Here is a 26,423-nt window from a genome sequence, read left to right as displayed (position 1 = left end):
CTCAAGCCGAGGATCTACAACGACCTCAATAAGTTCGGCAGGCGATGGATGAAGGAACTCCCCTCGGTGGTCTGGAGTCTGAGGACGACGTCAAGCCGAGCCACGGGCTTCACGCCGTTCTTTCTAGTCTACGGGGCCGAGGCTATCTTGCCCACAGACTTAGAATACGGTTCCCCGAGGACAAGGGCGTACGACGACTGAAGCAACCAGACCAGCCGAGAAGACTCACTGGACCAGCTGGAAGAGGCTCGGGACATGGCCTTACTACACTCGGCAAGGTATTAGCAGTCTCTGCGACGCTACCACGCCCGAGGGGTTCGGTCCCGAGACCTCCAGGTGGGGGACTTGGTGCTTCGGCTACGACAAGACGCCCGAGGGCGCCACAAGCTCACTCCTCCCTGGGAAGGGCCGTTCGTCATCGCCAAGATTTTGAAGCCCGGAACATACAAGCTGGCCAACAGTCAAGGCGAGGTCTACAGCAACGCTTGGAACATCCGACAACTACGTCGCTTCTACCCTTAAGATGTTTTCAAGTCGTTCATATACCTCGTTCTCTTTACATACACAAATAAAGTCTAACCATCAAGGAAGGGTCAGCCTTGCCTCGGCAAAGCCCAACCCTCCCTCGGGGGCTAGAAGGGGGGAACCCCCTCTGCGTCAAAATTTTCCTCGGAAAAAGTCCTACCAAAACGATTTTTCGTGCCTTCTCGACTATATCGATAACAGAATCCTGCAGACGAGTAAGAGCACACGTAAGCGGCAAGGCCGACCGAGCCGAGGAACTCCTACGCCTCCGGGATACGGATACCTCACTCATCGCCTTCCATAAAAAGTAAATCTCGCTCGGATAAACGATTCTGCTACCGACGAACAAGTCCCGATACTCGAAACAAGGGGAAAAGAAACGCAGCTTTATAACACGAGGATAAAGTGTTCAGGCCTCGGCGGCCGCGAAAGACACATACATGTTCAAAACAAACTGCTCCGGCAGAATCAGGCATCGCCCGAGAGAGATGCTGCACCCTCGGCTTCGTCTCCACCCTCAGCGTCGTTTCCACCCTCGGTGAGATCCGCCTCGGCCTCGGACGGTGACGCAAGCGGAAGGATTTCCACCTTGAAGGAGGACGCCAGCACCGCGCTTGGGCCCGCGGTGGCCGCATCAAGCCTCTGAACTTCGGCCAGGGCAACTTCATCTTCGTCGGGAAGACAGTACCCCTCGCTGACCCGCTCCAGATCCACATCGTAGTGGGAAGCAAGCACGGCAAAGGCCCGCCTAATGCCGTGATGTAGCGCCTCGCAGAGTCTGCCGCGCATATGGCCGCCCAAGGCCTATAGGCGACTCTGGGGGGAGCTCCCCGAGGGGACGTCGTCAAGACCAAAGATCTGGCCGAAGGTCGAGACAGCTTCCGACATGGCCGCGCGGTCGGCTTCCTTCTGCTCAGCCGCCTGGGAAAGTGCCTTGGAGGACTCGTTGAGGGCAGACTCGAGCTTTGCAAACAGCCAAAACAGAATTCTTCAAACATGAGTTGAAGAACGAGGCTGAATCAAAATCTCAAAACAGCCAAGACATACCTTCAGCCCGGGCATGCTGCTCCGAGGCTGCGGCTTGGGCGGACTGCGCAGACCCGACGGCCACGGCCAGGTCCGCCGCAAGGGCTCCGGCCCGAGCAGACGCCTCAGCTAGCTGGCCTCCAAGGGCCTCAGCTTGGCTTTCAGCCTCGGCCGCCTGTCTCCGAGATTGGTCCTACTCACCGATGACCTGGCCAAGCTCCAACTGCCGCCGCTGCGCCTCTGCGCGTGCCGCCGCTGCCTTTGCCCCCAGCTCGTCGTGGAGCAACCGAAGGTCCGCCGCCTCGGCGCTCCGTTGGGAGCGGCGCTCGGTAGCCTCGGCAAGCGCGGCCCTCAGAAACCACAGCGAACCCTAGACGTCGGCCTCGCGGCGGATGAACGACGACTTGGTGGTGCTCAGATCCGTCAGATCCTGAGGAAGGGAAGCAGGGCGTCACGAAGAATGCCTTGATCACGTGAAAGGTACGCCTGAAATCCTTACCTGGAGGATCCTGGGAACGTCCCTGGATAGGACCTCCATGGTCGACCGAAGCGACCCCATCGTTGCCTCGACACACTCACGAAGCTCGTCTCGAGAATGCTCCTCCCTCTCATCATCAAGAACGAAGAGGGGTTTCGAAGCACCACGGGTCAAGAACCGGAGCGCCTGCCCACGCCACTCGTTGGGACCATGCCGCGCGAGGACGAGGTCGCCGCTCCCCAGGATGGGCCGCGGTTCCGCGCCCCCTCCTCCAAGGCATCAGCACCCCCTACAGTCGGCGCATCGGGTACCTCCTCGGCTAAGGGGGCAGGTTTCCGATCGCCGGCCTCGAGTAGCGGCGCCTCGGCCATCTCAGCATCGGCGGCAACGGGTGGCTCCACGACCAGAACGACAACAGCCTCGGTAGAAGCCGGTGCCAGCGCCGGCAACACGTCAGGTGGGCTTGAGGCCGCGGCTGCGCCAGCAGTCTCCCTCGGCACGACGGCCGCCTCGACGGAGGGGTCAGCCTCGGAGGCTCGCCCCACGGCGACTCGTACCGCCTGAGCCCCCTGCTTGGGGGCATCTTGTGAGGAGGCCAGCCGACCGGCGTGGCCCGGTGCGGCGCTGGCTGCAGAAGCCGGCGCCGTCTTGAGGACCTTCCGGGGAGCCAGACCGGTCGAGCCGTGCCTCCGTTTGCTGGGAAGAAAAGGAAAAGCAGGATCAGGACACACAAAGAAGGAGCCGGGATAGAGGTATCCTCAGATACTTACCCACTCGGGACCACGACCAATCGTGCCTGCGGGGAGGCCCCTCGAGCCTCAGTCCCCGCGGGCACTACCAAGGTTTGCCCCGCTGCCGGCTTCGGCACCATCCCCGCCTCGGGCGCCCGGGGCACCGAAGGGACGGTCTACCCGAGCGCAGTCACGACGACCTGAGGATCAACCTCCTGTGCGGCCGGCACGGGCAACGGTTCTTGGGGCACAGGCGGGTCGGCCTGACTCCCCGGGGTCACCTCAACTACCTCGGCCAAGGGGTCAAGTACCCCCTCGGCCTGCCCCTGTTCTTCAGACCGGGACCCTGATGTCCCGGCCCCGGATACCGACGGCGCCAGCCCACTCGGGGGCTGGCTCGACGACCCCTGGCCCAGCCGCAGATCTGGGCTGAGGCCAAGGCGGGCCGCCATGTCGTCATCTTCGTCATCATCGTCGTCGTCGTCGTCGTCAGGCGTCTCCGGCGACGGCTCCTTCAGGAGCCCGTCCCTCTCCTGCTTCCAATGACGCCTCTCCAAGGCGTCCCGAGCCGGCATTCGCTCGTGGGCCCAAGCCTTTTTCGCGTCCTTCTTCTCCTTCTTCTTCTCCGCAGCGACCCTCCGCGCGGCTCGGTCCACCGCGTCCTCCGGGATCGGTGGCAGAGAAGGCTTGTGAAACCCCAACTCCTGGAGACGGACGGAAATCTCGGCTGTGAGAACCAAGTGCAATCTGACACAAGAGGGAAGAAGGAGCGGACACTCACCAGGGATATGCACCCGCGCTCGGGACGCATCGAGGGCTGGGTAAGGGCACCGGCGTCCAGCCTCCCTACCGTGCCGGCTACCCGCCTGTGGAGGTCATCGGCAGGGAGGGGGACCGAGGACATCTGCGAACCCTCCAAGTCGACCCCCGGCGCCATCTCCGAAAGCAGCAGCCGCCGCTCCGTCAAGGGGAGCACCCTCCGGCGATGGATGACGGCAACCACCCCCGCAGCGGTAAGCCCTCCGTCTCGCAGCTCCTGCAAGGCCTCCAGAAGGGGCTGGAGATTCTTCTGTCTCTCGCGCGGGGCCCCATAGCGCCAGTTGCTGTCGGCGGCGGTCACCACTCGTTGAGAAAACGACGGGAGTCTCCCATCGTCGTTCCGGAGGTAAAACCACTGGCGCTGCCACGCCTTGTTCGAAGACACAAGGATGGCGGGGATGTACTGTTGCGCACGCGCCTGCCTCAACTGGAGGATGCAGCCACCGGCCCGCACCGCCATGCAGACTCTCTTTTCCCCCGTCGTCGAGGCAAAAGGCTCCACAGAGAAGAGATGGGTCCACAGATCCCAGTGGGGGTCAATTCCCAAAAATCCTTCGCAAACCGCCGCGAAGATGGTTGCTTGCTCGATAGAGTTGGGGTTGAGATTGTGCAGCTCCACCCCATAGAAATGCAGAATCGCCCGCATGAAACGGCTTGCTGGCACTCCGAACCCCCGCTCATGGAAAGAGACGAAACTCAGCACATACCCCGACGACGGGGACGAGGCGGCTCCGCTCGGAGGAGCCATCCACTCCGGCTGCGGGTCACCGGAGAGGGGACGAAGCAAGCCATCGGCAACAAGGGACTCCAGATCGTCCACCGTTACGGTGGAGAAAGGCCACGGGTCGCGCGGCGGAACGACGGTTGCCCGGTCGGCCATCACCAAGCGAAGGGGGTGGCGGCGGAGCGGAAAAGGTGTGCGGTTTTCTTTCTCTGACTATTCCCTCAGGTTGTGGAAACCAAAGCAGGAGGCGAGCAACAGAGTAAAGAACCACCATCGGTCCCTCTTCCGAATATATAAAGGCCCGAGCAAGACCCATTCAACACTTCGCCCGAACCCACCGCGAAATTCAAAACTCGAAGGCGAAACGCCCGTTCCTCGAACGGCTCGCGCAACGGCTGCCCCGCGAACCACTCGTCCCGCCGCATTAACTCCGCGGCAGGGCAGGCGACACCTTTGGCAGGCGAAGCGGGCGACGCTTCACCTCCGCCATGATGACCGCGTCAAAAAAGGTGCGCCATGTCGTTCAATTTCGTATCCTTTTCCTCTTCCCCTTTCTCTCTCTTGCTACAGGGACCAGGAAAGGGGATACTCCGAAAGGGATCCTTCTCCACAAAGGAAGCGGGCCCCGAGCCCCCCTACTGATCAGAGGTTCAAAGGCTGGCCCCTCAGAAGGGTTCGACAGCCGCCTCAAAGCACTCGGGCTCCAAGCCCTCCTACTGATAAGAGGTTCGAAGGCTGGCCCCTCGGAAGGGTTCGATAGCCGCCTCAGGCCACTCGGGCTCCGCGCCCACTACTGATCAGGGGTTCGAAGGCTGGCCCCTCGAAGGGTTCGACAACCGCCTCAGAACACGCGGAGCGAGGGATGACTCTGGGTACGTCCGATACATGGCCGAGGCTCGGGCTACGCTCCCGAGGTACCCTAGGACATTTCCGAGACTAGCAGGAGCGATTCTGTAACGGAATCCCATCAGAGGGAGGCATCGAGCCCTCGGACCCTATCAAACGGGACCGGGTCCGGCAAATCACCTGCAGGTACTTTTGGAGCGCGCCTCTGGGCCACTAGCCGACCCTTATCGAATGGGGCACGGGCGTCCACTCGGATCACCCGTTAGCAACTCACTGGAGACACCATGTTCGGCGCCCTCTGAGGGCAACATGGCGCTTTAACCCCCTCCTCCTTGTGAAAAGGCGACGAAGGGGCGTATGAAAAAAGCCGAGTCAGTCCTTGACCGTCCTCTCACCCTGTGCAGAGGCTCGGGGGCTGCTCTCGCAAACCCGGCTCCGGCCAAACCGTTGACAACATCAACATACCAGCCCGAGAACTCGAAACCTGACCATGCACCCGGGTTACGATCAGATCGCATGAGGGAACAACCAGACCGGCCTAGGCGTCACGAAAGACACTAAGACCTCGGAGGAGTCAAACCACTCCTCCGAGGCCTCGGGGGCTACACCCGGCGGGTGCGCTCGCGCACACCCACCGGAACGAAATGCAACCGAGAAAGGCCGGTCCCCTTGCAAAAAAGTGCGACAAAGCCTCCAAGCGAGTACCAACACTCCCTTTGAGGCTCGGGGGCTACTGTCGGGGACCATAATTAGGGGTACCCCCAAGACTCCTAAACTCGGCTGGTAACCACCATCAGCACAAAGCTGCAAATGCCTGATGGGCGCAATACAGGTCAAAGCTCCACCCACTCAAGGGACACGATCTCGCCTCGCCCGAGCCCAGCCTCGGGCAAGAACAGCAGACCCAGGTGGATTCACGTCTCGCCCGAGGGTCTCCTCAAGCAACGGGCGCACCTTTGACTCGCCCGAGGCCCAGCTCGGGCAGGCTTCACGGAGAAGCAACCTTGGCCAGATTGCCTCGCCAACCGACGGTATTGCAGGAGCATTCAATGCAAGGATCGCCTGACACCTTATCCTGACGCGCGGTCCTCAGTCGACAGGGCCGAAGTGACCGCAGTCGTTTCGCCCCTCCCCTGACTGACCTGACAGGAAAACAATGCTGCCTGCCCTGCTCCGACTGCTGTGCCACCCGCCAGGGTGAGGCTGACAGCAGCCAAGTCCAGTCTCGGGCACCATAGGAAGCTCCGCCTCGCCCGACCCCAGGGCTCGGACTCAACCTCGACCTCGGAAGACGGTCTCCGTCTCGTCCGACCCCATGGCTCGGACTCAACCTCGACCTCGGAAGATGGTCTCCGCCTTGCCCGACCCCAGGGCTCGGACTCAACCTCGACCTCGGAAGACGGTCTCCGCCTCGCCCGACCCTAGGGCTCGGACTCAACCTCGACCTCCGAAGACGGTCTCCGCCTCGCCCGACCCCAGGGCTCGGACTCAGCCTCAACCTCGGAGGAGTCACCGCCTCGCCCGACCTCGGGCTCGGACCGACCACGCCGCAGGGGGGTACATCATTACCCTACCCCTAGCTAGCTCAGGCTACGGGGAACAAGACTGGCGTCCCATCCGGCTCGCCCCAGTAAACATGTAATGATGGCACCCCGCGTGCTCCATGTCGACGACGGTTCTTAGCCCCTTACGGAAGCAAGGAGACATCAGCAAGGATCCGACAGCCCCGACAACTGTACTTCTACAGGGTTTAAGCGCTCCTCCGACGGCCACGACATCACATGAACAGGGCAGCAACACCTCTCCGACAGCCACGTCGGCATGTACATAGGGCTCTGGCTCCTCTCTGCTAGACACGTTAGCACATTGCTACACCCCCATTGTACACCTGGGCCCTCTCCTTACATCTATAAAAGGAAGGTCCAGGGCCTCGTACGAGAAGGTGGCCGCGCGGGAGAACGGGCTGACGGATAGGCTCTCACTCTCTCTCTCCCTCGCGAACGCTTGTAACCCCCTACTGCAAGCGCATACGCCCTGGGCGCAGGACAACACGAGCCGCGGTTCCCCTTATTGTTCCCCCTTGTGTTCCGTCTCGCGCCGACCCATCTGGGCTGGGACACGCAACGACAATTTACTCGTCGGCCCAGGGACCCCCGGGGTCGAAACGCCGACAAACAGCTACAGGTATTTTTGGCGGCCAGAGCCTGGCCGCCGAAAATAAGTCAGTATTTTCGACGACATCGCTGAGCCGCCGAAAATAAGATTATTTTCGGCGGTCTCTGACACAACCGCCGAAAATAAGATTATTTTCGGCGGTTTCTAACATAGCCGCAAAAAATAAGCCCTTATTTGCGGCGGTCACGCCCAGACCGTCGAAAATAAAGCTATATTAACGGCTGCCCGACTCTTTCTCTCTTCTCTCTCTTTCTCTCCTCACGCTGCCGCTCTCTGTCTCGCTCCCGCGCCTGCTCTGCAGCCGTCGGACGCGGCCGCCCTCCCCTGCCCGCGCCCGCCCCCAGCGCGCGCACGCCGCAACTAGCCCGCCCTGCCCCTACCCCTGCCCGCGTGGCCGCCGCAGCATCGCTCGCCCGCCCGCCGCGCCCTGTCCCGGTCGTCCGACGCCGCCAGCGCCGCCCGCCGTCGCCACTGTCAAATGCAGCTTCAAATGTAGCTTCACGAAAAGGTGCTGGGACCTGATCGGAGTGACCCCACGGCGCACCGAATGTCCATACAGCCATAAGATCGATTTGAGGGCAGATAAATAGATCGGGAGGCTTGGAAATTTCAATTGTAATGATGCACTACCGGACACAACTGCTTTACCTAGCGCTTCAGGCAGTGATGTGGAAATTTCGAGTGACTTGCAGTTCAAATCTAAATTAACCGAAAAATGCAATTAAACGAACTAAATCTAATAGATATAACAAACACTTTGATAATTATGCTAAAATTAAACATGTAGGTATATATACCGTAGAAAGATAACGGAAAAAGTTTAGGGAGAAAAAGAAAAAAATCAAAATATACTTGCCGAGCGTTAGCAAAATATACCATAGAACACTCGGCATAGATAACGACCGTCAGCTATTGACGGCTCGTGATGGTCTTTTGCCTACGCCTCATTTCGCGAAGAGCTTGATACTCAATGAAGACTCCTTTGCCCAGGGTCATTATGTGCCGAGTGTTTCGCACTCAGCAAAAGAGATATGTGTTGAGTGTCGTTATTCGAGTGGCACTCGACAAAGTCTATTTTGCCGAGTGTCCGATATATTGTACTCGGTAAAGTGCCTGGCACTCGACAAAGAGCATGTTTCCGATAGTGACGTGGTGCATCTGGAAATGCATGAACGAGTGGATCTTCGAAAATACCCCTCCAATAGCATGGAAATGCAAGGAAATGTTCATACGAGAGGTGCAGCTGGTCTGCCGTAGAGTGAAAAAAACACAGTAACACGCACTAGGCTCTGGCTCAGACAACTGTAAACCTAACTCTGTAGTATTATCCTTGTATAATTTATGTTTTGTTAATAAAAATTATTGTAGGAACCCCTACAGTGCTTTACACAAAAAATCATTCTTTGTTAACATTTCATGAAATATTTTTCCGAGATGCCACCCCAGAAACTGGATTACACGTTTCAACTGATGCCCGTATCTCCAATAGATGGAGACAGGCATGCAAGAAAAACGACAATATTCGACCAGATCACTTACAAGACTACGTTCTCTAAAACCTCAACGTCACGCGGAATTCAAAAGACACAAACTAAGAGTGCCACTAAACAAATAAAGCTAACCATTTATAACAAGAACGATTATTATGACAACCAAGTCTCCCAACCATCTGCTGTTGATATTGTTGCCATCTGGAGCAGTTTCTTTCATTTTCGAGGGACGCTGAGACCTGTCGACTCTGCAAGATATTACCAAAGAAAAACATGAGTTTTTGGTTGTACTACAGCAAAATCATCAAATATATCCATGGAGACACAAGTAACAATAAAGCATAACCACTACCGGAATCCGAAGCTTTGCCGAGTGTCGGCCTCTTTGCCGAGTGCCTTTTGTCGGGCACTCGGTAAAGAAGGGTTTGCCGAGTGCCGCACTCGATAACGTTAGACGCTCGGCAAAGAGCCCCTTTACCGAGTGCTGAACACTCGGCACAGGGGCTCTCGGCAAAGTCAAGTTTGCCGAGTGTCAAACACTCGACAAAGGTTGTTCTCGGCAAAGGGCCGTCAGCGGCCGTCTCAAAGCTGACGGCCGTTAGCCTTTGCCGAGAGCCAACGGCTGGCACTCGGCAAAGAGTCTTCTTTGCCGAGTGCCACATACCTGGCTCTCGGCAAAGGACGCTTTGCCGAGTGTCATTTCTAGACACTCGGCAAAATATATTTTTATTTTTTTATTTTGTCTCCCAAACTTTTTGTGGTATGTTCCTACACTATGTAGACCTACATGTATCATTTGTGGACAATTTTAACAGAGTTTCCAACCCTTAGTAGATTTAGTTTGTTTATTTGAATTTCTTCGGAAAATTTAGATTTGAACTGCAGGTCACTCGAAACTTGAAAAACCGTGCATGCAAAAATGATATTCATGTTACTTAGCATAAGTTACGACCGATTCTAGGAGCGGACCGGAAACTTCGAGCAACATGCTCACTAAACATGGTCGTGAACTTGTCATCCACATGTTTAAAAATTGTATAAAATACAAACAAAGTCAGAAAATCATGAAACTTGGCCACGTGTCATGATATCATATGTACAGGCTGCGATAAAAAATTGAAAAAATTTCGAGAAAACTATGACGTGCTATGTGTACAAACCTAAGAGATCCACATTGAAACTCTATGATTTCATGTGTAGTTCTCTTAGGTTTCTACATATAGTGTCTCGCAACTTTGTCCAAACATTATCAATTTTTTATCACAACCTGTACATATGATATCATGACACGTGACCAAGTTTAATGATTTTCTGACTTGTTTTGTGTTTTATACAATTTTTAAACATGTGGATGTCAAGTTCATGACCATGTTTAGTGAGCATGTTGCTCGAAGTTTCCGGTCCGCTCATGGAATCGGTCGTAACTTGTGCTAAATAGGACATATATCATTTTTGCATGCACGATTTCCCAAGTTTCGAGTGACCTGCAGTTCAAATATGAATTATCCGAAGAAATTCAAATAAACGAACTAAATCTAATAGTTATAAAAAACACTTTTATAATTGTACCAAAATGGTACTTGTAGGTCTACATAGTGTAGGAACACACAACAAAAAGTTTGGTTGCCAAAAAATAAAAAAAATAAAATATACTTTGCCGAGTGCCTGTCCTTGAGCACTCGGCAAAGTTTGTACAACACATCTTTGCCGAGTGCACTACAGCTAGCACTCGACAAAGGTGTCTTTGCCGAGTGCCGGCGATCCGGCACTCGGCAAAGGCGTCTTTGCCGAGTGCCCGCGATCCACACACCAACCCCGCCATCCACAGCCGACTCAGTGAGTACACCGCCATGGCCAAGGAGGTCCATGGGCCAGATTACGATCCGAGGACCGAGGACATCGACGGAGATGTCCTCATGAGGGTCGGAGGAGGCAAGAGGCATGGGCGGTACTGGATTGCCGACGGGGCAATCGACTCGTCCTCCACTCCCACTCTCTCTCAGGTGCGAGCAAGGAGCACGAGCGCGAGCCCAGCCATACGACCTCGGCAGGACACCTCACAGCATCGTATCCAGCAACTCCAGGTTATTCCTTATCTATTCATCGTTCATTGATTTTTATATAGCTTCTCTTTGCATTATCGTAACATTAGGGCGAAATATTACAGACTCAGCTAGATGATGAGAGGAGGCAACGTGAGGAGCTAGAGAAGAGGATGGCGGAGATGTTCGCGTACATGCAGAGCCTTGGCGCCGCACAGGGTCATGCTCCACCACCTCTGTTGTTCCCTGCAGCTGACCCTACAGAGTTCACTACTCCTGTGAGTATCAAAATTTTAGTACTACATGATATATATTCATATGTTCTCACACATACAATCTCTTCTCTGTGCAGGGTCAATCGGCGGCGTCGAACAACCCTCATGCTTCGTCCAGCCCTTCGCCGAACCAGTCCAGATGCCCACCTCGTTGATGATTTGTTTTGTGATGATCCAGACTTACCTTTATGAGTGTTGGTGATGTTAGTTACACTTTATCTTGTGAGATACTTGGTGATGTTAGTGATGATGCAGACTTGTATCTGTTTTGTGATGATCCTGACTTTAGTGAGACTTGTGATCTGTTTTGTGAGACTTTGTGATATATATGGTGTTGATGATAAATGTGTTCATTCTGTGATGTTCTTGATATATAATGTGATGTGAATGATATATATCTTTTGTTTGTTTGAATGGAACAACAAAAGCAAATAAAAAAGGGACATCCTGGTCACTTTGCCGAGTGTAACACTCGGCAAAGGGTGGCTTTGCCGAGTGCTATGACCATGGCACTCGGCAAAGAAGGAAACCTGGGAACCGGTAAAGACATCTTTGCCGAGTGCTGACAGTGGCACTCGACAAAGAAGGAAACCTGGGAACCGGCAAAGACATCTTTGCCGAGTGCTTTTGCCAAGACACTCGGCAAAGATACTGGCAAAGGGGCCCACTGGAGGGTTCTTTGCCGAGTGCCAGGCCACCAGACACTCGGCAAAGAAACATCCTTTGTCGAGTGCCACTAGGGCTCTCGGCACAGGGACTGGCTGTGGGGTCCACTGGACCAGTCTTTGCCGAGTGTCGCCGTAGGCACTCGGCAAAGGATCCGTCACCGTTACTTGGCGCCGTGACGGTGACTTTTCTTTGCCGAGTGCCAAATGGCACTCGGCAAAGACTTTGCCGAGTGCCCGACAAAAAGTACTCGACAAAGAAGCTGTTGCCGATGTATAGTTCGCCGAGCGTTCTTTGCCGAGTGTTACACTCGGCAAAGGCTTTGCCGAGTGTAAAATAGCCTTTGCCGTGTGTTTAGAACACACGGCAAAGGAGCTGATTCCGGTAGTGAACAGAAGCAATGAAGTTGCTAATGCAAGTGAAGCTACCATAGAACGATTCCATATAACAGTAAAATAAACTTAGAAACCAAGAACGAAATGTCCACATTACTATAAATCTACTATTATTTCTTTGAAGCACACTGTTCTTCCCTAAATTATAAGGTAGAATTAGTGTCAAAGGCTCTCACATAAGTGGGGTTTAAGGAAGAGATAAATGAATACAAGTTATTCTTCACAAATACGAAGATGCTACTTCGAACCCGTGATAAGTGACTCAGGCACTCAGCGAGCCAATTCTCCTCTCGCTACTGCATCAAACATGGCCTTCTCTTTCCTAAATAATAAAGACAACAAGGAAAAAACCAAAATTGGAGGTGTAAATCGAATAAAAGTATCTTCTAACATACAGTTAGATCTGAAATAAAAAGTGAAATGAATATAGGACGAGTAAGTGGGTGTTTGGTTTCACTCAACTAAAGTTTAGTCCCCATCGTATCGAACGTTTAAATGATAATTACAGATATTAAATATAGTCTAAATATAAAACTAACTATATAGAAAACTAAAAGGCGAGACAAATTTATTAAACCTAATTAAGTCCCTTGCCTACTCACCTTGGTAGTGTTTAAGGGTCTGGATAACCCGAGACAAAAGGGATCACGGCTCATGGGTAAAGTGTGGGACCTCTGCAGATGGTTAGAAATTGGTATATCAGTCGTGCTCACGGTTAAGAGCAGCATTGGGATCCTCTTTTATTAGAGATACTCTGGATATATGTATGATGATGGTTTAATGATGATGGCCATAATTATGGTTTCTGGCATTTTCCTCTCTAAGGAGGTGACTTTATAACAACTTGAGTTCTACGATAAAAGTTGGATTCTACTAATAATAAATAATAAATACCTGACGAACTAAAAGCATCTGTTTTGAATCTAATCCCATATATAGCTAGTCCACTTTAGCCAAACAGGACATTTGTTGTGTACGTTGATGTGTACTCACCCTTGCTTAAAAACAAAACACCAGGTTGTCCACTCCTGCTCAAGAGAAGATGAAGGCCATGCGGAGGACTTCAAGGAGTTCCAAGACTTCGAGGAGTTCTAGACTAGATTAGCGGCAAACCCCTAGTCAGATGTCTGTGAAGGCCTTATCTTTACCATGTTTCGCTTTAGCACTTTGATTACAGTTTAAGTTAGTGACTATGTGGATGTCTCCGACGTCATGATGTAATAAAGTAATACTACTTCTTTATGTTATTATTCGAGCACTGTGCGATGATGTCCAGTGATATAATCGATGTGTACGTGAATTTCTGATCTTGGCACGTACATGATTCACATTCAGTTTGCCTTCCAAAACCGGGTGTGACAGAAGCAGGGCTGGACATAGGTGACGAAGAGGGACCAGCGTTGTTGGTAGCGACCCACAACAAGGAGCCAGTGGGGACAACAGTGCTAGGCTAAGGCATCGAGGATGCAAGGGTGGCCCCACTAGCAACAACACGAGGCAAAGTGCTCTCAGGGGAAGCGAGGTTAGGGTGGCAGTCCTAGGCAGAGATGAACCACCAGCACCGTCTACGGGCAATGGACCAGTAGAGGCAGGAGGTGGCGGTGAACCTACAGGGGTGCGTAGCCCAATGGGCAGCAGAGAAGACTCCATATCGAATAAAAAATCAAGATTAGAGACATCCGTGAGAGTGTCAGTGGGAGGTGCAAAATGAAATGAGTCCTCATCAAAGGTGACATGACAAGAGATGATGACATGCCAAGTCACCTATAAACTTTATGCTCAGGAGAGTAGCTAAGAAACATGCACAATGTAGAGTGAGGCAAAAATTTGTTGACGACGATAGCGGAATGGTTAGGATAACAATGAAAACCGAAGACCCGAAGGTGGTCATATGTGTTCGGAGAACCGTGGAGCACATGTAGGGGTGAAAAAATGTAGGGTTTTAGTGGGGTGTAGATTGATAAGATAGGTAGCAGTATGAAGTGCTTCAACCCAATAAAAGGGGGCATGCTAGCTTTGATGAGAAGCGTGCGAACAATATTATTAATGGTTCAAATGGAGCGCTCAACTTTGCCATCTTTTGGGATGTGTAAGGTCATGACATGCAAAGTAAAATACCGTTAGTGACAAAGAAAGTACGGAAAGAGTGATTATCAAACTCACGGTCATTATCACACTACACGACTTTGATGGTGGTGTTGAACTGTGTGTGGACGTATGCAAAAAAGTGAGAGACGATTGAGAAGGTGTCTAAAAATAATGGGATCAATCATCGACAATGACCAAATAATATTTATAACCGGAGACAATGGCAATAGGATAGATCAATAAGTCACAGTGTATTAAAGCAAATGTGCGAGACGCACGAGAGCTAGATGAAGAAAAGGGTAAACGAGTGTGACGACCTAACTAACATGCATGAAAAAGTGAGTCACTAGCACTATTGAAAGGGAAATGGCCTCAATATTTCCTATAATCGATTTTGGTGTTTGACGACCATCACAAAACTTATGGACCAACTAGTTTGCCCAGTTGATCATTTGTCAGGTGGATAAGTTCATCTACAACTACTCTAAGTCAATTGTCCGGAACACTGTAGATTATTCCGGACACGAGGAGCTTTTTGGAAAAACACCTATGTGCGGACCGTCCGCGACACCAGAATGAGCCTCGGATAGGAACACTGCAAAAACACAAGTTAACACTATGGACCGTCCGAAGGATAAGCAAGCACCATCCGAGACCAAGCACGGACTGTCCGGCCTTAGGCGCAAACCGTCTGGTCGTTGAAAAACCAGAAAAACTCGAACTTGACGTGTTCAGTAAAATGCATTTTTAGCATCCTCGCGGACCGTCCGGGGTGCACGTCGGACCGTCCGTGACTACTTTATCTAACATCTGATGATACATTAAATGCACTATAGCCGTTATTGCTGACCATTGCGATTTCAGCCGTTGATGTACAGGGGCGGACCGTCCGGACAGGGGGCGCGGACCGCGCGTCCGCGGTCGACAGAAAAGGAGCAACGACTAGGAAGTGGTTGGAGGCTATAAATACAACCCCAACCACCTTTATTCAAGATATCCAAGCACTCCACTCATACACATTCAATAGAAGAGCTAGCAATCCTTTCCAAGACACATTCAAAGCTTCCAATCTCTCCAAGTTACACAATTGAGACAAGTGGTCATTAGTGATTAGTGACTTGAGAGAGTGTGATTCGTGTTTCATTTGTTGCTCTTGTTGCTTGGTTTTCTTAATAGTGATTTCTTCATCCCTCCCTAAACTCTCTAAGTGTTTTGTAAAGTTTGCAAGAGATGCCTAATTTTGTGGTTATCCTTGCGGTGTCTTAGTGACCCGTGAGATTGAGAAAAAGCACTCGACCGGTCTAATGACCGATTGAGAGAGGGAAAGGGTTGGAATAGACCCGGCCTTTGTGGACTCCTCAACAGGGACTAGGTTCTTTAGAACCGAACCTTGGGAAACAAATCACTGTGTTCATTTGTGTTGATCTTCATTACTCGATTTGTTTCTCTCCTCTCCTCTCTCTCTAAAAGTTCTATTGCTCACATCGTTTTGAGTTTGCTCCCAAAGTTATCCGCATTGATTGAGCAACTCATAGCAAGAAGAACTATCTACCGCACTTCGAATTCAATACTATTCATTTCTAACCCTAACCCTGGGCGATGTGCGTGTTCAAAGTTTATAATTTTTAGGTTTCGCCTATTCACCCCCTCTAGGCGACTTTCAATTGGTATTAGAGCCTAGTGCTTCATTAGAGTCTAACAACTCAAAGTGATGTCGGGAGAACACGCCAAGAGGGAGATGGTCATCGGCAAAAAGCCCAATTAAGGCTCGGGAAGGAAGAACGATGAACGAACAACTATCAAAGGAGGCCAGCGACAAGCACAAGGAGGAATTCGCTTCCTCCATCAAATCACATAGGAAGGGTGACAAGAAGAAAAAGAAAATGAAGAAGGTGGTCTACTACGATACCAACTCTTCATTACCTTCTACCTCTGGTGCTGAGTCTACCACTTCAAAGCACCAAGAGCGCAAGAAGTACAGTAAGATGCCTCTTCATTATCCTCGCATTCCTAAACGCGCTCCTTTACTTTCCGTACCCCTAGGCAAACCACCATATTTTGATGGTGAAGATTATTGTATGTGGAGTGATAAAATGAGGCACCATCTAACCTCACTCCACGAAAGCATATGGGATATTGTTGAGTTTGGAGCACAGGTGTCACACCCGGTTTTTAGAAGGCAAACCGAATGCGAACCATGTACGTGCCAGGATCAGTTATTCACGTACACAACAGTTACATAATATGGACATCATCACACAGTGCTCAAAATAGTATTAATAAGGGAAATAGTCGATTACATCATACGTCTGAGACGTCCATATAGTTCTTACAATAAATCAAAGTGCGGAAAAGAAACGTAGATAACACGGCCTTCACAGGCAGCCGACTGGGGGTTGCCGCTAACCCACACCTAGAACTCGTCGTAATCTTGGAACTCCTGGAAGTCTCCTTCCACAGCTTCATCTTCGCCTGAGCAGTGGTTGCAATGCTGACAACCTGGGGGGGGGGGGTTTGGTGTGTAGAGCAAGGGTGAGTACACATCAACATACTCAGCAAGTATCCTGTTTGGCTGTAGTGGACTAGCTTTATGTGGGGATAAGTCAAGCAGTTGCTTTTAGTTGGTCAGATTATTATTTACTAGTAGAAAGCCAAGTTTTAGCATTACCCAAGTTATTAACCCGATGTACCCTTTCCAAACGGAAAGAATACCACTTACCAGCACCATAATCATAACCAGAACCATCAATCTCATAACCACCTGTACCACAATGTCTCTGATCAAGTACCACTAATCTCTGGAGCTCCCTTGGCCGCTCATAACCGCGAGCACGGCTGATATATCAGTTTCATAACACTCTGCAGAGGTTGTGCACTTTACCCACAAGCCGTGATTCCCTCTCTAGCCCGGGCTTGCAAGACCCTTATTCACTCCCGAGGTGAATGGCCAGGGATTCACTACGAAGCCTTTACAAAGATTCCCCGGGGCTGTAGCCACCCGTTAGGTTTCCTAAATGCACCGCACTCCTCCCCAAGGGGCGAACCCAAACTTGGCAGAGCGAGCCGCATACACCGAGCCCCATTGACGGCACGACGGCTAAGTGAACTACACCCCGGATCCTCTAATTATTCAGCTAAGGGCACCCCATTCCACCCTCATGGTTGCACTGTTTTCCCGGGCGGTCATCCATAGAACAGGTCCTTACGGAGAGGCACTCGAGAAACCGCTCGAGTCCCCTTGAAAACCACAAGTATAATCATAAAGGAGAACGGGAAAACAGCGTATCATAGATAATCACATCATGTTCATTGATTAGAGTTGAGCAATAGCATCAGACTAAGTAGTAATAATCCGACCCAAATAGGTAAACAAGGACATGGATAACAAAAGCTAGTCAATCCTTAGGTATAAATGTGTAATGCGGGAGGTGAATTAAAGAATGAATAGGACATAGATAGGTCAAAGGACACTTGCCTCCACCAAACGACTGCTGCTCAGGGGCTTCTCCTGCGAATTCCTCGGGCTCTTCGACCGGATCGTTCTCTATGCGAGCGCAAACATACATACATACATCCACATATTTAATACAAAAGAACAGTACACCATACAAGATAACAAATAAAGCGAATATGCATCAAGTATGACATTCGATAACGCATTTGTTATGGTTAGAAAGAAACGGGAAAGGTCTCGCAGGGGGGGTTAAATCTTATGCACTAATGACACAATTGGTTTTTAACAAAATAATTCTGTTATACATATATATATATACTAATGGAAACCTAATCACTTTTAGTTGATCAACATTGCACAGGGTAAACAATTAACTACGTGAATCAATAACAAAACGGAATTTTAAATTAAACTTCCTATTTTCTCATAGCATAAACAGTGATTAGCCTACTTAAAATACAGTAATTATGATCACAGAAAGTAAATAAAATAAAATAAAAAAAATAAATAAAAAAAAAACAGAAGGGGGGGGCGGTTGAACCGGCCCTAGGGCGGTTGAACCGGCCCTAGGCGGGGCGGCCGAACCGGCGGGGCAGGGGGCGGCCGAACCGGCGGGGCAGGGGGCGGCGCAGGGGGCGGCCGAGCCGGCCGTGGGGCGGCCGAAGGCGGCGGGCAGGGGGCGGCGCGGCCGAGCCGGCCATGGCGGCTGGGCTGGGCGGCGGGCGGCCGGACCGGGCGGGCAGGGAGGCGGCCGAACCGGCCATGGGGAAAGGGGAGAGGGGATGGGGGAGGGAGGAGAGGGGGAGGGGGGAGCTCACCGGGGAGGGGCGCGACGGCGAGGGGCGGCCGGCGGCAGGGGCGGCCGAGGGCGGCGGTTGGGCAGGGGGCGGCGGCGGCTTAGGGCAGGGGTAGGGGCGGCGGCTTAGGGAGAGGGAGAGAAAATGAGAGAAAATGAGAGGGAGGGAGAAAGAATTGGGGGAAAAAGGGGAGGTGGGGGGGGGCGGTTGGGCCTATTGGGCCCAAGGGGGGGGGGGCGCGCAGGGGCGGCTGGGCCGGCCGGGGTCGGCCCACGGCGCGGGAGAGAGAGAAAAAGAGGAGAGAAAAAGAGAGGGAGAAAAAAGAAAGAAAAGATCTTCTCCACATTTTCGAAATCCGATCTTTCTACATGAATGCAATTGCGCTTTCAAAGCAATCAAAAGAAATGCAAGGTTCGGCATGGTGCATCAAGCAACATAAAGCATTTAGGGTTTTTATACGTACGGGAATTCCAAACCGAATCCCGCTAGAACTTTGGAAAAGGTCAAGGTTTAGCGAGGGGAAAAAGAAAAGGAAAAGGTAACGCCCGAATTTTGGCGAGTAAAGAAAAGAAAAAATTCAACTGCAAAATTCGGGGCGTTACAACAGGCACCTTAGGTGGGCGACGAGGAGTACGACTCCGATGAAGCCGCCCAAATAAGGCATTTCAATTCCCAAGAAACTTCTATACTACTCGCCTCCTTGTGTCGAGAGTAGTATAATAAGGTGCAAGGGTTGAAACTTCTATAAGAAGATGGAGAAGAAGAGATACTACAAGAAGGATGGCGAGGCGCAAATGGGGGCAGGAATGGGACTTCGATGAGAGCTCCACCAACTCATCCTCAGACGAGGACGCCGCCAACATCACCATCAACAATGGCCTTCTCTTCCCCAACGTCGGTCACAAATGCCTCATGGCTAAGGACGACAAGAAGAAGAAGGTACATTCTAGAGATACCCTCAAATACACTACTTCCGATGATGAGGGTAGCTCTAGTGATGATAATGATGATTTAACTTCTCTTTTTCAAACCTTACCAAAGATCAAAAGAAAAAGATTAATGAATTGATAGAAACCATTAATGAGAAGGATGATCTCTTGGAATGCCAAGAGGACTTGCTCGTTGAGGAAAATAAGAAGTTTGTTACACTAAAAAATGCTTATGCTCTTGAAGTAGAAAAATATGAAAATTTATCTAATGAGCTTAATGTTTACAATGATTCAATTTCCTGTCTTAGAACTAAGAATGCTATTTTAAATGCTAAGATAAAAGAATTGAATGCTTGCAATGTTTCTACATCTACTGTTGAGCATGTCACTATTGCACTAGATGTAGAGATGTTAATATTGATGCTATGAATGATCACCTTGCCATGATTAAAGAACAAAATGATCGCATAGCTAAGTTAAAGCTAAAATTGTCGAGCATGAGTTAGAAAATTAAAATTTTGAATTTGCTCGTAGCATGCTTTATAATGGGAGACACCCTAGCATTAAGGATGGCATTGGCTTCCAACAAGGGAGCCAAAGAAACATCAAACTTAATGCCTCCAAAAACAGACTCTTTAATTTTGTTAAGGGTAAGGCTCCCATGGTTCAGGATAGAGAGGGTTACATTTTATATTCTGAAAACTATCCTGAGCACAATATTAGGAGGATTCATGCTAGAAAACCTCATTCTGTTTTTCATCATGCTTACATGTATAGTAATGAGGCTTCTAGCTCTAGGCATTCAACTCATATCAAAATGCCTAAAAAGAAAATTTCAAAGCATCAAATGAACATAGCATTTCATTTAAGACTATCAATGCATCTTTTGTGCTAACTAACAAATCAGGCAAAGTAGTTGCCAAATATGTTGGGGCAAACACAAGAGCCCAAAGACTTGTGTTTGGGTACCCAAGGTGCTTGTTTCTAATGTGAAAGGACCCAAGACCATTTGGGTACCTAATAACAAGGCCTAAATTTTTTTGTAGGTTTATGCATCCGACGGGTCAAGTTGGATAATTGATAGCGGGTGCACAAACCACATAACAGGGGAGAAAAGGGTGTTCTCCTCATATGAGAAAAATGATTATCCTCAAAAGTCAATCACATTCAGGGATGGAAATCAAGGTTTGGTCAAAGGTTTGGGTAAAATTGCTATATCTCCTGACCATTCCATTTCCAATGTTTTTCTTATAGATTCTTTAGATTACTACTTGCTTTCAGTTTCTCAATTATGCAAAATGGGTTACAACTATCTTTTTACTGATGATGGTGTTACTTTTCTTTAAAAGAAGTGATGATTCAATAGCTTTTAAGGGAGTGTTAGATGGTCAGCTATATTTAGTTAATTTTAATGATAGCAATGCTGAGCTAGACACTTGCTTAATTGCTAAAAATAATATGGGCTGGCTCTCGCATCGCCGACTTGCCCATGTTGGGATGAAGAATCTTCACAAGCTTCTAAAGGGAAAGCATATTTTAGGACTAACAAATGTTCATTTTGAGAAAGACAGTATTTGTAGCTCATGTCAAGCAGGGAAGCAGATTGGAGCTCATCATACACATAAGAACATCATGGCGACCGATAGGCCCCTTGAGGTACTCCACATGGATCTATTTGGCTCGATCACTAAGTATTGTCTTGTTATTGTGGATGATTATTCTCGCTTCACTTGGGTATTTTTTTTGCAGGAAAAATCTCAAACCCAAGAGACCTTGAAGAGATTCTTAAGAAGGGCTCAAAATGAGTTCGGATTGAGAATCAAAAAGATTAGAAGTGACAATGGAACAGAGTTCAAGAACTCTCAAATTGAAGGATTTCTTGAGGAGGAGGGCATCAAGCATGAGTTCTCCCTACACACCTCAATAAAATGGTGTAGTGGTGAGAAAGAATAGAACTCTTTTGGATATGGCAAGGACCATGCTTGATGAATACAAGACTCCGGATCGGTTTTGGGCGGAAGCAATTAACACCGCTTGCTACTCCATCAACCGACTCTACCTTCATCGATCCTCAAGAAAACATCATATGAACTCCTCACCGGTAAAAAGCCCAATGTTTCTTATTTTAGAGTTTTTGGGACCAAATGCTTTATTCTTATTAAGGGAGGTAGAAATTCTAAATTTGCTCCTAAAGTAGTAGAAGGCTTTTTACTTGGTTATGACTCAAACACAAGGGCATATAAAGTCTTCAACAAGTCTACTGGATTAGTTGAAGTTTCTTGTGACATTATGTTTGATGAGACTAATGGCTCCCAAGTGGAGCAATTTGATCTTGATGAACTAGATGATGAAGAGGCTCTGTGTGTCGCATTAAGGAACATGTCCATTGGGGATGTGTGTCCAAAAGAATCCGAAGAGCCTCCACAAGCACAAGATCGTCAATCATCTTCCATACAAGCATCTCCACCAACTCAAGATGAGGAAATGGCTCAAGAAGAAGAGGATAAAGACCAAAACGATGAGCCACCTCAAGAGGAGGACATTGATCAAGGAGGAGATGAAGATAATCAAGACAAGGAAGATGATCGAGAAATTCAAAGTCAAAGACCACCGCACCCAAGAGTCCACCAAGCAATTCAAAGAGATCACCCCGTCAACTCCATACTTGGTGACATTCACAAGAGAGTAACCACTATATCTCGAGTTGCTCATTTTTGTGAACACTACTCTTTTGTGTCTTCTATTGAGCCATATAGGATAGAGGATGCACTTAGAGATCCGGACTGGGTGGTGGCAATGCAAGAGGAACTCAACAACTTCACAAGGAATGAGGTATGGCATTTAGTTCCACGTCCTAACCAAAATGTTGTAGGTACCTTTTGAAATCATATTCTTATACCATTGGCTAATTGCAAAAGAATTTCAAAGACTTTTCAAAAGATTTGCAAAAAAACTAGCTGAGTGGTGCAAATGTGGTCCGAAATGTTAAAAATATCAAATCAAACATATATGCTTAGAAAAGCTTTCATTTCAAAGTAACTTATGCACATCTGTCAAAATGCAAACTAGTTACATTTCTACACTTTGTATTTGCTTTGGTTTGTATTGGCATCAATCACCAAAAAGGGGAGATTCAAAGGGAAATGGCCTCAACATTTTCTATAATTGATTTTGGTGTTTGACGACCATCACAAACCTTATTGATTTTCTATAATTTTCCGGACAGGAGAAGCTTTTTGGAAAAAAAAACACCTATGCGCGGACCGTCCGGGCCCTTGCGGCGGACCTTCCGAGACACCAGGATGAGCCTCGGACAGGAACACTGCAAAAACACAAGTTAACACTACGGACCATCCAAAGGAGAAGCAAGCACCGTCTAAGACCAAGCACAGACCGTCCACTCGTTGAAAAACCAGAAAAACCCGAAGGTGATGGGTTCGGTAAAATGCATTTTTAGCGTCCTCGCGTATCGTTCGGGGTGCATGGCCGGACCGTCCACGACTGCTTTATCTGACATCTGGTGACCCATTAAATGCATTATAGCCGTTGATATAGCCGTTACTGCTGACCGTTGCGATTTCAACCGTTGATGTACAGGGGGCGCGGACCGTCTGCGGTCGGCAGAAAAGGAGCAACGGCTAGGAAGTGGTTGGAGGCTATAAATACAACCCCAACCACCTCCATTCAAGATATCCAAGCACTCCACTCATACACATTCAATACAAGAGCTAGCAATCCATTCCAAGACACATTCAAAGCTTCCAATCTCTCCAAGTTACACAATTGAGACAAGTGGTCATTAGTGATTACTGACTTGAGAGAGTGTGATTCGTGTTTCATTTGTTGCTCTTTTTGCTTGGTTTTCTTAATAGTGCTTTCTTCATCTCTCCCTAAACTCTCTAAGTGTTTTGTAAAGTTTGCAAGAGACACCTAATTGTGTGGTGATCCTTGCGGGGTCTTAGTGACCCGTGAGATTGAGAAAAAAGCACTCGATCGATCTAATGACCGATTGAGAGAGGGAAAGGGATGGAATAGACCCGGCCTTTGTGGTCTCCTCAACGTGGACTAGGTTCTTTGGAACCAAACCTCGGGAAACAAATCACTATGTTTATTTGTGTTGATCTTCATCACTCGATTTGTTTCTCCCCTCTCCTCTCTCTCTCTCTCTAAAAGTTCTCTTGCTCACATCGTTTTGAGTTTGCTCCCAAAGTTATCTGCATTGATTGAGCAACTCATAGCAAGAAGAACTATCTATCGCACTTCGAATTCAATACTATTTATTTCTAACCCTAACCCCAGACGAAGTGCGTGTTCAAAGTTTATAATTTTTAGGTTTCGCCTATTTACCCCCCTCTAGACGACTTCCAACTATGACAGGAAATAACAAACAAGCGTGTGAGGCAATGGAGACCCTCCGACTCGAGGTGGCCGAGACGACAGTGCAAGAGTGTATTGGAGCTGGTGACCAAGGCATGGCGTTGCAGCGATGATGGCAGTAGTGGGTAGAGATCATGAAGCTATTGCACTTGGCGATCACGTTCTTGGTTTGAAGGTCCTTCACAGAAAGGCCATAAGGGTCATACTCAACTAAAAAATTGTTATCAATTGTAAAGCGGTGGTCATAAATTAAGTTCTTGATAATTTGAGGTGTGATAAGAACATGACGGAGGGTGAAAGGACGATGAGCAACAAGAATGGTTGTGGTGCCAACAGAGGTAATGGGAAGGATATAACCATTGTCAATGACGCTGTTGGAAGGGGAAGGAACAGAAGTGGAAAGATGAACAGTGAGGTTACCAGGGTCAGATGTCAAGTGGTTGCACCTGAATCCATGTACCAAGTCGGAGAAGGCGGCGTCGGATGCTCGGGTGAAGGCTGAGGCGGAGCACAGTGGATCACTGGTAGAAAAGAGTTCAAAGCTTGTGGCCCCCACAAATTATCACTAGCGATTCAGCTACCGCGCGCTAGTGAAAAAAACAAGTGGGCCCGGCTTGGGAACGGTCAGTGGAAACCTATTTCTACTGGCGTTTCTCTTAACACAACCGCCAGTGAAAACGGGCTATTTTCACTGGCGGTTGGTGTAACAGAACTGCCTGTGGAAATTATACTAACACTGACGGTTCTGCTACACCAACCGTCTGTGTTAATAGCCCGTTTTCACTGGCGGTTGCGTTAAGAGAACCGCCAGTGAAAATAGGTTTCACTGACGAGGTACCAGCTACATGATCCGAGTGTAAAACTCAAAATCTTATTTTGGAATAGAGGAAAAGTTCTCCAAAGGTTTTGCATTAAAATATCTGATTAAAATAGTTCTTGAAATTATAACTCCTAAAAAATATGATTTCTAATGAAGATTTAATAAAAGTATCCCTATATGATTTTAGTTACCTCTTTGTTGAAAAATATATTTATATGTATTCGCTAAAGAATTTTATACACTATAAACTAATTCCCTCAAAATACCTATTTTCTATTTTTAGTGTGGATGAATCACATATTTAATCGTTTGGGTTAAAAAGGATAATAAATTAATTGATCCAATTATATTGCATTTGCATGCTCGCCTTTTGTTACGATTGTGCATATGAATTTAAAATACTAAACTTAGATTTGAACGGAATTTGAAAATTGAAATAGAAAAAAAAACTTACCATGCGTTAGTCCAGCACTCCTTTGACGCTTGGCGGCCCAATCCCTTTTAGCCTATGGTTTTATTCCTTTCTTTATTCCCTGCCACGCGTGACGTTAGCATTACACAAGCATGACATCAAGCAAGCAAATCTGTTCTGTTCACACCGCATGGAGGCTGTCATATGGGACCCAATATTTAGCTATCCTTCACAGGAGGAGTTCACCACGTGAACTTAGGATGTGTTTGGTTGGGGAGTCAACTAGAATGAAATAGCTCAATTCTAATTTCTGAAAACGGAATCGTTCTGTTCTATGTTTGTAAGCAGAATAGAGCCACTCCGTTTTTTATTTGGTTTGAGAGCGTATTAGAGCAGAGTCGTTCTGTTCTGCGTTTTGTTGAAGAGTGCATTGACGTTTGCTCTATCCTTGTCTTCAACCTCCATGTGCATTTGCAAACATTTATCTTCAATCTCATGAAGTATAAAATATGAACGTCCAGAAGATATGATCCAAATACAAACCGACACGAAACCGGTCATTGATAGGCCAAAGGCCCTGCATCGCCCTCAAACCTAACTAAACGCACACCAAAGCCTCGAATGCAAACTGAACACGAGCTCATAGAACAAGCTTGAATGCAAACTGAACACTCAACATATTCATTGACTAGCAAGCTACAACTTCGATTAAATGGTTTGTCCGACTACAACTCTGATTAAGCAAGATTAATCTATTATCTTCCTACTTATTTTTGGCTAAAATAATTAGACTAGCAAATAGTATAACCTGTCAATTCGAAATGCAACAACCATACAGGGACCAAAAACACAACTCTATGAAGAAATCTCATAATTGACAGGCTATGAAGAAATTTTAGTTATATAAAGAAATAACTCTATGCTCCTCTCCTCTTCTTTCTGTGGAGGCTACAGCTCTGCGCAAGATAGTGGCTTTCCTTGAAGAGAAGATCAATGCATAGATAAATCTCTCTATATATGCAGCACAAAGGCCACGCAATGGGAAAGGGACAACCTCACCTGGTGTCCTTGGCTCATGTCAGGCGATGGAGTTTGCGAGTGCAAAGGCCACGCGAGGCGAGCGATGGGTCCTTACCACGAAGGGGAAGAACCGAGGAGGAGAGGGAGGCGCTAGAGCCACGAGCATGGGAGCCGGCGTGGGAGCAGTGAAGGGAGAAAAGGGGCCAGCGTGAGCACGGGAAGGAGAAGGGGGGCGGCGGATTCATCTGAGTTAACGCACGATGACGAATCTCCCCACGACAGCAGTGGGATGGAGGAGCGGAGGAATATTGCTAGAGAGGAATGAACGAGAGCA

Source organism: Zea mays, chromosome 5 (genome assembly GCF_902167145.1).
Source record: "Zea mays cultivar B73 chromosome 5, Zm-B73-REFERENCE-NAM-5.0, whole genome shotgun sequence".
Taxonomy (NCBI): domain Eukaryota; kingdom Viridiplantae; phylum Streptophyta; class Magnoliopsida; order Poales; family Poaceae; genus Zea; species Zea mays.
Note: the sequence above shows the minus strand (reverse complement) of the source record.